This window comes from Grampus griseus (assembly GCF_964374135.1).
Source record: "Grampus griseus genome assembly, chromosome: 15".
NCBI lineage: Eukaryota > Metazoa > Chordata > Mammalia > Artiodactyla > Delphinidae > Grampus > Grampus griseus.
This window is the reverse complement of record NC_139009.1, coordinates 12,573,376-12,583,903: the sequence shown is the minus strand read 5'-3', so window position 1 is coordinate 12,583,903 and position 10,528 is coordinate 12,573,376.

The following is a 10,528-nucleotide window of genomic DNA, read 5'->3' as shown; positions in this document are numbered from 1 at the left end:
AGACCATGAGGAGTGATTCCCATGCAATTAGAGGGAGCGTTCCATGCCTCTCTACACAGAAGAGGGATTAAAAGCCCTAGTTTTAATAGACTCAGTTGATCATTTCACCCAGCCCACTCCTGATTTATCTCTGTAATCCATGATTGAATCTAAATTCAGTTTGAAAGATCATTCTTTGCTGTGTCACCAATTTCTCTTAAAATTTGAACAATCCACAATAAAAATTAAAGTCCCTGCTGAATGAATTATAGTCAAAGTTTTGAGTTTCCAGAAGTTTCTTGGAATCTCAAAAATAGTCATAGCAAGCACAGGTGATCTACAGCACTTGCTATAACTATTTAAAAATAGAAAATGCTTTATTCCATTCATTCCATGTCTTCTACATTTGGGCCTAACCTATAGATTTATAGCAGTGGTCTTAAGTTGGGAATATTCACCACTATTGTTAGTGATGACACAAAACAAATTATGATAGCAGAATTGGACTATATGTGGCCCCTGTTCCTTTTCTTTGATGACTTTTCAGGTAGTCCTTTTTGCTAGGCTGTACTCTTTTTTAGTTGTGTGACTAGCCACTGCCAATATAATCATGGATTCATATTCTGGAACTTCTGTACTTTGGAGACCATCTGATCCTGAAGGGTCTTCAAAAGCCCTTCCTGCCTAAAGCAGATCTTCATGACTTGTTTCTCCCTTCAATCTCTATTTTCCTTATTATACTTCTTTTGAATTTTTACTCAAACTCAACAGAGAATCTTAGCATATAATTTAAGGGAAAAATAAATATGAATTCTGAGACAACCAACAAAAACCCACAGCCTTTACCAAAGTATTTTCACAGTGGAGTTTACATTTTTACCTACTGCCTGCAGGAGGAAAGAAACAGTTGGCTCTCTCAGTTTTTAGTGTTCTTATCATATTCCTCCTTTAAAGTTCATGTTACCATCCTAAGGAGGTTCAAGAAGAGAAAGAGTGACCATTGATGACCTTTGATTTTTTTCAGAACATAGGTTTAGCACCTGTACCATAGTCTCTAGGAGAGTGGATTGTACTGATTTTTTAAAAAGAAAGAAAATGCTCGGTAACCAGTAGTGGTGTTCAGTAGTGCCTGCAGGCTGAATTTCTTTTGATCTCATTCATTATTCATTTATCAGACACCTATTGAGCACCTACTTTGTGTCAGGCAGTGTACTGAGCATTTTATATGCAATATTGTATTTAATAACAACTCTATGAAGTGTGAGATAGGTACTATTATAATCTATTTTACAGATGAGGAGGAAACTGACACAACATATGTATTAGTAACATCTCCAGATGCCTTCTTCAGTTGGCCTTAATTCCTTTTTCTTTAGCCCATTCCAAATAATACTGTGATTCTCCCTCTGTAAATTACTACTTTTTTATCCACCTAATATAACTATGCAAGATAAGTGTTGTGTATACCATGATCATCTTATTTCTCTTCAATAATCTCCCATTTCCTCCTGAGAAAACTTCAAACCCTAAGTCACGTATTCAGAATCTTCCACTATGTGGCAGACTGCTACTTGGCTGCCTTAACCACAGAGCATCTATTTATTTTTTGGGTGGGGGGAAGCAGGAAGGAAACAGGCTCAGATCAAAGTCTACCTTTCCCAGCATTCCTGCCTTTTCATCTACTGCCTGAAGGAGAACAGAAACAGAAGCCTCCCTCATTTTTTTTCTGTCCTTACTATATATCTCCTTTAAGTCCATTTTAGCATCCTAAAGAGGGAGTGTTCAAGAAGAGGAAAAATGACCATTGATGATCTTAAATCCAGACATTACTGTCCAGTTCCTTATTTACAACTGCCTACAGAACATCTTCATGTGAATTTCTTACAGATACTTCAGGTTCAAAGTGTACAAAATACTTATCTCCCCTTCCCCCACCCCCCACCCCCCGACCTCCACTGATCTCCCTGTGCACCCTAGCGCTTTGAAGGTGCCCCCTATCAACCCAGTCCTCTAAATCAAACCTTGGGTATCACCTTCAGTTCCTCCATCTCTCTCATTCCCCATCAAATCATTACTTAAGTCCTATAAATCCCACTTTTTGAATGTCTCTCAAACTCATCCCTCACTGCCACTCTATTCAGCCTGTCGTCATCTCACTCCTGAGACTTGTTCTTTTTCATTCTCATAACTATTAAAAAAAAATAAAATCACATCACTCCCTTGAATAAAACCATTAAGTGGTTTCTCGCTTTATACAGTAAAAATAAAAATGCACAGCATACAAGACCCTTTATTTTCTAGCTCTTGCATACCCTTCCAGCCTCATCTCCTGCTACCCTTCCAGCCTCATCTCCTGCTATATCTTTTCACTCTTCTTTGCTCCGTCATGCTGTGGAGTTGTACTTCTCAGTACTTTTGCATTTGCTTCTTCTCTCTTCTTGGGAAACTCTCTTTCCTTTGCCTGGAAGATTTCTATTAATCCATCAAGTTCAGCTAAAATATTATCTCCTGACAGAAGAATCTTTTGTTTCCTAGCGCATAGCAGACAGTTTACAGGGTTGTTGTGAAGATGAACTGAGATAGCATATATGAGAATACAAACTATGAAGCTCTATTTAAACATAAGATACTGTGTAATAGCAATTTGTCTATTAATTATTAATACAGGTAGTGGTTGAGGCCATGAGACTAGATATGATTGACAAGGGGCAAGTATAGAGAGAAGGCATGAGAATGGTAAAACTAGGAATCACCTAAGTTTGGGAAAAGGAATTTGGGAGAGGTTATTGTGCACTTGTTATTCTCATTATATATTTGTTTGCAAACTCCTGGAAAGTAATAGCTGTTTTGCTCATTTTAGTATTTTTTTAAGCAGCACTTAGGATATTGCCTTTAAAAAAGTGTTTGTGGAACTAAAATAATTGTTAAGGGTTCTTATGTGTATCTAACCCAGCTAAAAGGGAATATGATCCATAGTTCATAAAATATGTTTCAAATATATGCATGTTGGTTGAATTGCTTTAGAAAATATTAATAATTAAATTAATGATTATGAATTTATCTGTGTGTAAATACATATTTGTGTCTGTCTATCCATCTACCCATCCATCTAATTTTTTGTTTTCATATTTGGGATCTGTAGTAGATACTTTTGGAGGAATATGCCTGGGCCACAAATAAACAGCTCCCTGGTCTCTCCTCTAGTCTGAAGAAATAGGTCCTTGGCTACTATCTGTTGCTTGTTTGGACATTAGAGCCTAGGAACACCAACTGGGTCTTTAATTTGAACCTGACATGGAGAGAGTTGTGTCCCTTTCTCCATGAGCCAGAAAATTTAATGTGTAAACTTTTCTCATCATGTTTAGCTTTGACCGTTTTCTCTGAGTACTGTGGAGGGTTGAATCTTTGATTTCCATAGCATTGATTTGGTTTTCTGTAGTGTTAATTCTGCTCTTTTATGTCCAGTACAGATTTTAATTCTGTTAATACATTTCATATGTTTTCTTTTTCAACTTTAGCATTTCCGCCTTCATCTCAGTTTGCTATCTCCCTGCTTTAGTTCCAGAAGCCATTTCTTTTATCTTTTCTGAAGATGCAAAATAACTGTCTTCTGAAATTTTCTTCCCTTTCTTATTTTTTAGAAATAAAATTTTCCCATGAGTTTTTAGGGCAACGTCCTCTTTCCTGGCTTTGCATTTTCAATGCATAGGTACAATATTGTTTTGTTGTTTATCTCTCCTTGGTGAGCACCATTTGATCTAAAATTTTCCAACAGAGTTGAGTTTATATTTACATTAGTTTCTCTCACTATTCAGTGGATACTGGTAACTTCTCTCAGACCCAGCTTTAAAGGACAAGTAGATATGCCTAGCCATTAGTTCAGTCTACTTTCTTGTAGAAAGGCAAAATATAATTCCAATTTCTTTATTTTTGGTTAAAATTTTATGACTAGTACATCATATCTAATGTGATGAATTCTGAATCCACAGGAGACATACATGTCATAATTTTTGAAATTATTTAGATTTGGTTAATTATTGAGAGGCTAGTAATTATTACACATTGAAAATCCTTTTTAATGTTCCATAAAATGTTGAAATATTTTTTTAAAAATCTATGAGCCAAAGAAAGATAAGTTAACTCAGGATAGAAAAACAATCTTTCATAACTGTCTCCTATCATCATTTAGGTAAGATGTACTGGGTTGAATAGTATCCCCTCAAAATTCATGTCCATCCCAAACCTCAGATTGTGATGTTATTTAGAAATAGGTTCTTTACAGGTTAAGATGAGGTCATAATGGATTAGAGTGGGCCCTAAATCCAAAATAACTGGTGTCCTTATAAGAAGAGGAAAGACACAGAGACAGAGAGAGACACACAGAGAGAAAATGTCAGGTGACTATGGGGGCAGAGATTGGAGTTACACACAAGCCAAAGAATGGCAGGGGTTTCCAGCAACCACCAGAAGCTAGAAGAGAGGCATGAAGCAGATTCTTCCTCAGAGCCCACAGAAGGAACCAACCCTAGTGACAAATTGATTTTAGACTTCTGGCCTCCAGAATGGTGAAAGAATAAAATTTTGTTGATTAAGTCACCCATTCTGTGGTATCTTGTGATAGCAGCCCTAGGAAATTAATAGAGAGGATAACTGCATTTGAATATAGTATTCAGCAGATAGGTCTACAGTAAAGAATATTCTGGCACTGAGATAATAGAAAGATAAAATTTTCTTTTCTACAAATAGACATCTCCCATCCCCCTCTTTTTTTGTTTTTTTTTTTCTGTGAAGAATCACTGGATTTTGAATTAAGAGAGAGTGATTCAAGAACCAATTTTGCTACTTAGGAAAATCACTGAAGTTCCCTTCATAACTTGATTTCCTCATTTATAAAAATAGAGCTCTGTAGTTCAAAACTTCAAGATACTGGGCATCCACAAAATTCCAGACAGTAAGTTAATAGTGCTGATTTACATCTAAGATAGTGTTGAGCCAGTTTCTTCCAACTGAAAACCAAATTAAATTCATGGTTTTGAGTTCACTTAAAATAATTTCCTTAGAGACCTTTCATACATTGTTGATGAAAATCAGATTAGGGACAGAGATCACAGTACCACTGCTAGACCTAGAACAAGTTGGTTTAAGATTTCTCAGGCTAGTTTATAGATGTTCTAAGAAAACTGAGTATTAATAACACTGTAATGTTAAACAATATTTTGAAATTAGACTTATATAAATAACACTTTGCCAATATAATGTTTTTGAATAGACTTTACTTTTTAGAGCAATGTTAAGTTCACAATACATATAATGTTTTTAGAAACATTCATTGACGATAGACCTTATTGGTTCTGATTGTGTAGATTGTAATATAGTATTAGAAGTTCAAGCATGTTGATTTTGGATTGGATAAAAAATAAGACTAAATAACAGACTAATTGTATTGCTTCTTCATATAATGTAGACCCTTAACATTCCTGAGGGATGTGTCCTAAGACCTTCCTGACTCCCTGTTATATGAATATCACTCTAGGATAAAATTGCTTTGTTGGTAAAGTAAGCCATATTGCCTATTTATAGAATATTAAGTGACACAGTAAATTAAATAAGCACAACAAAGCTAGGTTGAGGTGCAGGCACTGGGTGGTCATTTGACCAGATTTATTAATTTAGTTATCAATTACAACCACCAGCTTCATAGTCATATAAGGTTTATATTTGAACTTTAGCAAATGACATATTACTGTCATTATAACCTTCAGAGTCATTCACAAACAGATACAGCCCAAAGATTAAATCTATAAAGGCCACATTTTATTAAAATCCTGCTACCTGGAAACATTAAAATGTTCATACATCATTGTATTCCTTGAAAAATAAGTGATTGACATTTGAGATCATGGCCATTTTGAAAGCAATTTGAATCCAATGGATGAAGATTGGTTTTGAAACAGCTAAAATTTACTCTTTGGCTTTTATGAATTCAACAGGCATTTTTAAAGATAAGGTTTTCTAAATACTTCTAAATAGATTGAAGCTCTTTCTCTTTAGGAGCTAATAAATCTATTAATCTGTGAGAATGGACCTTTAATGATATTACTTATGCTTGTACTCTTTCTATCCTAAAAGCTGTGTGAACGATTTTCCACTTAGGCCAGGAGGAAAGAATACAGTAACCCAACTCTATTTATGTCTTTAGAAACTACCAGTGTTCATCTGAGTAGTCTGCATCTCTCCGGCAGCTGTTAAAATAACTTGTAGGATCACCTTAAACCTAATTAAGGAAGCCTTATTCAGGAACATTAAGGCAGTTAAGACACAATGTCCCTGCTGCTGTCAGGTGAGTATGCTTTCTACTCATTTCTCTGAATATTTCTTTCCTGCTTCTCCCATAGGAAGGATCACACTGTTTCTTGGTGATGCATTTTATTCAAAAATAGTATAAATGAATAGAAAGATGAATCTCTTCAGATTGATGACAAAATATTTTTCCATCAGAAAATTGTCCTCTTTGGTAGTTACGGTGATACTCTTCTGTGGGGTGAACTGGAGCTGGGGCAAGTAACAGGCTGTGGTAGTAGTTTCTGACCAGATCCTAGATCTGGAATTAGAGTAGAATACAGTCATCCCTTGGTATCTATGGAGGACTGGTTCCAGGACCCCCTTGGATATTAAAATTCATGGATGCTCAAGTCCCTGATATGAAATGGCTTAGTATTTGCATATACCCTATGCATATTCTCCCATATAATTTAAATCAGCTCTAGACTACTTTAAATTCTGAATACAATGTAAATACTATGTAAATAGTTGTAAATACAGTGTAAGTGCTATGTACATAGTTGCCTGTTCGGCTTTTTGGAACTTTCTGGAATTTCCTCCCCCCCCCAATATTTTTGATCCTCAGTTGGTTGAAGCTGTAGATGTGGAACCCATAGATACTAAGGGCCCACTGTAGAATCTTTTAAATGAGCCTGAGCAGGGCAAGATCTTCTCAAACAAAGATCTCCTGACTCACCAATTTGTACCACCAAATGAGGAATTTTAGAATGGATTGGCAGATTTCCACCAAAGAGTCAGATTACAGGGCATTGCTTAATTTGGATAGCTGTAACATTTCCTACTTATTCTTCAAGTTCTTGTTCAAATACCGTGAAGACGTCCCTGATTATCTATTCCAGAGTGATAGTTCTTCTTTTCAGTTTTCATTAGACTTAAGATGCATGGAATAATCAATGAAATACCACAAGACACATAGTTTTCCATTTAGATTTTAATATCCAACTATATTTTAAAGCTACTTAGTGCAGAAGCTGTGTCTTGTATTTCTACTTTGATTCATTCAAAATGCCAAATTCCTGATTCATAATAAAGCTTGGCAGTTATTTGGTGGATTAATTTCCTCTGTCTCTTTAGTGTTCCTTCTCAGTGGGTTATTTTTCTGTGCTTTTACTATCTAGAAGAATTAAAATTCAGTTGAGCATTCTGATAATTGGAAAGATTATTTTTATAACTTAATAATGATTCTGTTTCATAATTGGTATAGTAAGTGTGATACATAATTTTCTGTTTACAGAACCCCAAATAATGAAAAACAGTTGTTTTTATACTGATTTTAAGAGAAAACTTAACATCTTCCAGCAGGTGATTATATTTCTTATTATTCAATATAGGTTTGTACCATATGTAGTGGAATATATTATAAAGGAATTTAAACAAGAAGTGACTTAGGGCTTGAATTAGTTTCCGTGAATGCCATGTGATTAGATTTATGAAAGAAAGAGGACATTATATTTGACAAAAGGGAGTTTCTAGATTTATTTGACTGGGCAATAGTGTTTACAATTGACATTGGACACTGGAACCAAACCTTCTTTTAGCAACCAGTATAATCATTTGCAAGCCAAGAAAATGTTTATATTCTTCCTTACGTATTGATAGATGTCTCTTCCTCCTCCTCCCCCCTCCCCCTCCTCCCCCTCCTCCCCCTCCCCTCATCCTCCCCCTCCTCCTCCCCCTCCCCCTCCCCTCCCCCTCCCCTCTCCCTCCTCTCCCTTCCCCTCCTCCCCTTCTCCCCTCCCCTCCCCCTCCTCCCCTCCCCTCCCCCCTCCTCCTCCCCCTCCTCCCCCTCCCCCTCCTCCTCCTCCTTTTCCTCCTTCTTCTTCTTCCTCCTGCCAAATGAAAGTTGTACTAGACTGTTTTTTTCTCTGACTGTTCCTTGGACCTGATCATAGCTTTTCAAGGCCTTTGTAAAAGTTTAAATGGTTTTCCCTTTTATACTTTCTGAAGGAAATATCATATATTTTAATATTTTGCAAGTGATTGTCTGTATGTAGGTTACAGTTGTTGATCTAAACCAAATAGATAGCCAGTTATTTTTCCAGCAAAGATGGGTTTATTCAGGATCTACAGAGAATTACAATTGAGAATTGCAGTTGAGCCATGGTGAGCCACGGTGCAAGTGCTTGCACAAGCCAGGGGGAGGAGAACTCTTTTATAGAAGGGAAAATTTGGGAGGGCTACAGTAAACAGAGTCCATGGCTTTTCATTGGCTGAGTTGTTGCCAGGAAAGAAGAGGAGGAGTTTTTCTTCTTCCTGTTGGGCTCTGCTGTTGTCATATGGTGTGAGAATTCCCCGTTCAGGTCTCCTGAGTCTATTTAATTTAGGTTTCTGTTTATTAATTTTTCATATTTTTCCCTTTTAATCAAGATTTTTCTCTAAAAGCATTACTGATCAAGAGTCAGGTTTTCCAGTTTCAGTGGCTTTTTGTCCCTCAACGCCTGGAAGGGCCTTTCCTGAGTGTTCTGTGTCTTGTCAGAGGGAAAGTACACAGCTGGGAAACATATTGAAGTCACATCTGAGTAACAAGGAGGGGTAGGAGGGACAACCTCTCAGGCACTTTTTATCGAAAGTCCATATGTTATCAAGAACATAGGCATTGGAGAGCATCTGAAGTGTTATATTATCATCAAAGGTTTGGTGACAAAATTCTAAAAGGCATGGTTCAGATATCTTGGGAAATCTGTCTCATCAGATGTTATCTAGTTTATTTCTGGAAAATCTTTACTTTCAGATGATGTGCAGATCCAGGTAGATTTCAGCACTTTCTTTAGGTGTGTCATATAAATCCAAGAATCTATTCCTTGGAGTTTGGTAGCACAAGGGATGATTAGCAGTACCTGATGGGAGCCTTTTCAGCAAGGTTGAAGAAAGTTCTTCTGGAGGTGTCTTTTCTAGTAGATGAAATTTCCAGTGGGTCAAAAGAAGCAGCAGCCACGTGCATTGGGCATACTGTGACTATCTTAAAGGGTGAGTGTTTATGAGTTCCAACAGTGGTGGATCTGAGATTTAGAAGGACGAGTGAAATGCTTCTGGCCGGGGTATTAGGAGGGCCTCTACAAATTTTGCCAATGGTGTCTTAATAATGCTGTCAATTTATTCAACTAAGAGGATTTAGGGTGTTAAGTGCAATAAAATACTGTAAAACTGGCCAAACAGTGAAGACTTATCAAAGCACCTGACCAGGAAACTGGATTCCTCGATTATTATGAAGTTCAAGAGGAATTCCCCAAGCAGGGATAATTTTTTCCAGAACTTTATCCACAGAAGAGGCAGTAGCCTGTCTGCAAGGGAAGGCTTCAGTCCAGCATGAAAACATACGCACTGTGATTAAAATACGTTTATATCCATGGAATGGAGGAAGTTGTATGAAATCCATTTGCTAGCCCTCTAATGGTCTATTAGGCAGTTTAAAATTTTCAGAAAGTTCTCTAGAATTAGAACCAGAACACCAGCCCACTAACTTATTGTACAATCAGGCTTGGGCAATTGCTAGTGATGACAAATTAAAATTATAATGGAGTAATCATAGTTCAGGCATACAAAAATGGATTTGGACAGCCATTGAGCGCCTGGTCTCAGGCACCATTAAGAACTTGAACTTTCTGTGAACTATACCTAACCCAAGGTTTTTTTGTTTTGTTTTGTTTTGCTTTTTAACATCTTTATTGGGGTATAATTGCTTTACAGTGGTGTGTTAGTTTCTGCTTTATAACAAAGTGAATCAGTTATACATATACATATGTTCCCATATCTCTTCCCTCTTGCGTCTCCCTCCCTCCCACCCTCCCTATCCCACCCCTCCAGGCGGTCACAAAGCACCGAGCTGATCTCCCTGTGCTAGGCGGCTGCTTCCCACTAGCTATCTACCTTACGTTTGGTAGTGTATATATGTCCATGCCTCTCTCTCGCTTTGTCACAGCTCACCCTTCCCCCTCCCCATATCCTCAAGTCTGTTCTCTAGTAGGTCTGTGGCTTTATTCCTGTCTTATCCCTAGGTTCTTCATGACATTTTTTTTTCTTAAATTCCATATATATGTGTTAGCATACAGTATTTGTCTTTCTCTTTCTGACTTACTTCACTCTGTATGACAGACTCTAGGTCTATCTACCTCATTACAAATAACTCAATTTCGTTTCTTTTTATGGCTGAGTAATATTCCATTGTTTTTAAAACATCTGCTAGCTGCAACATTGTGTTTCAAGGTTG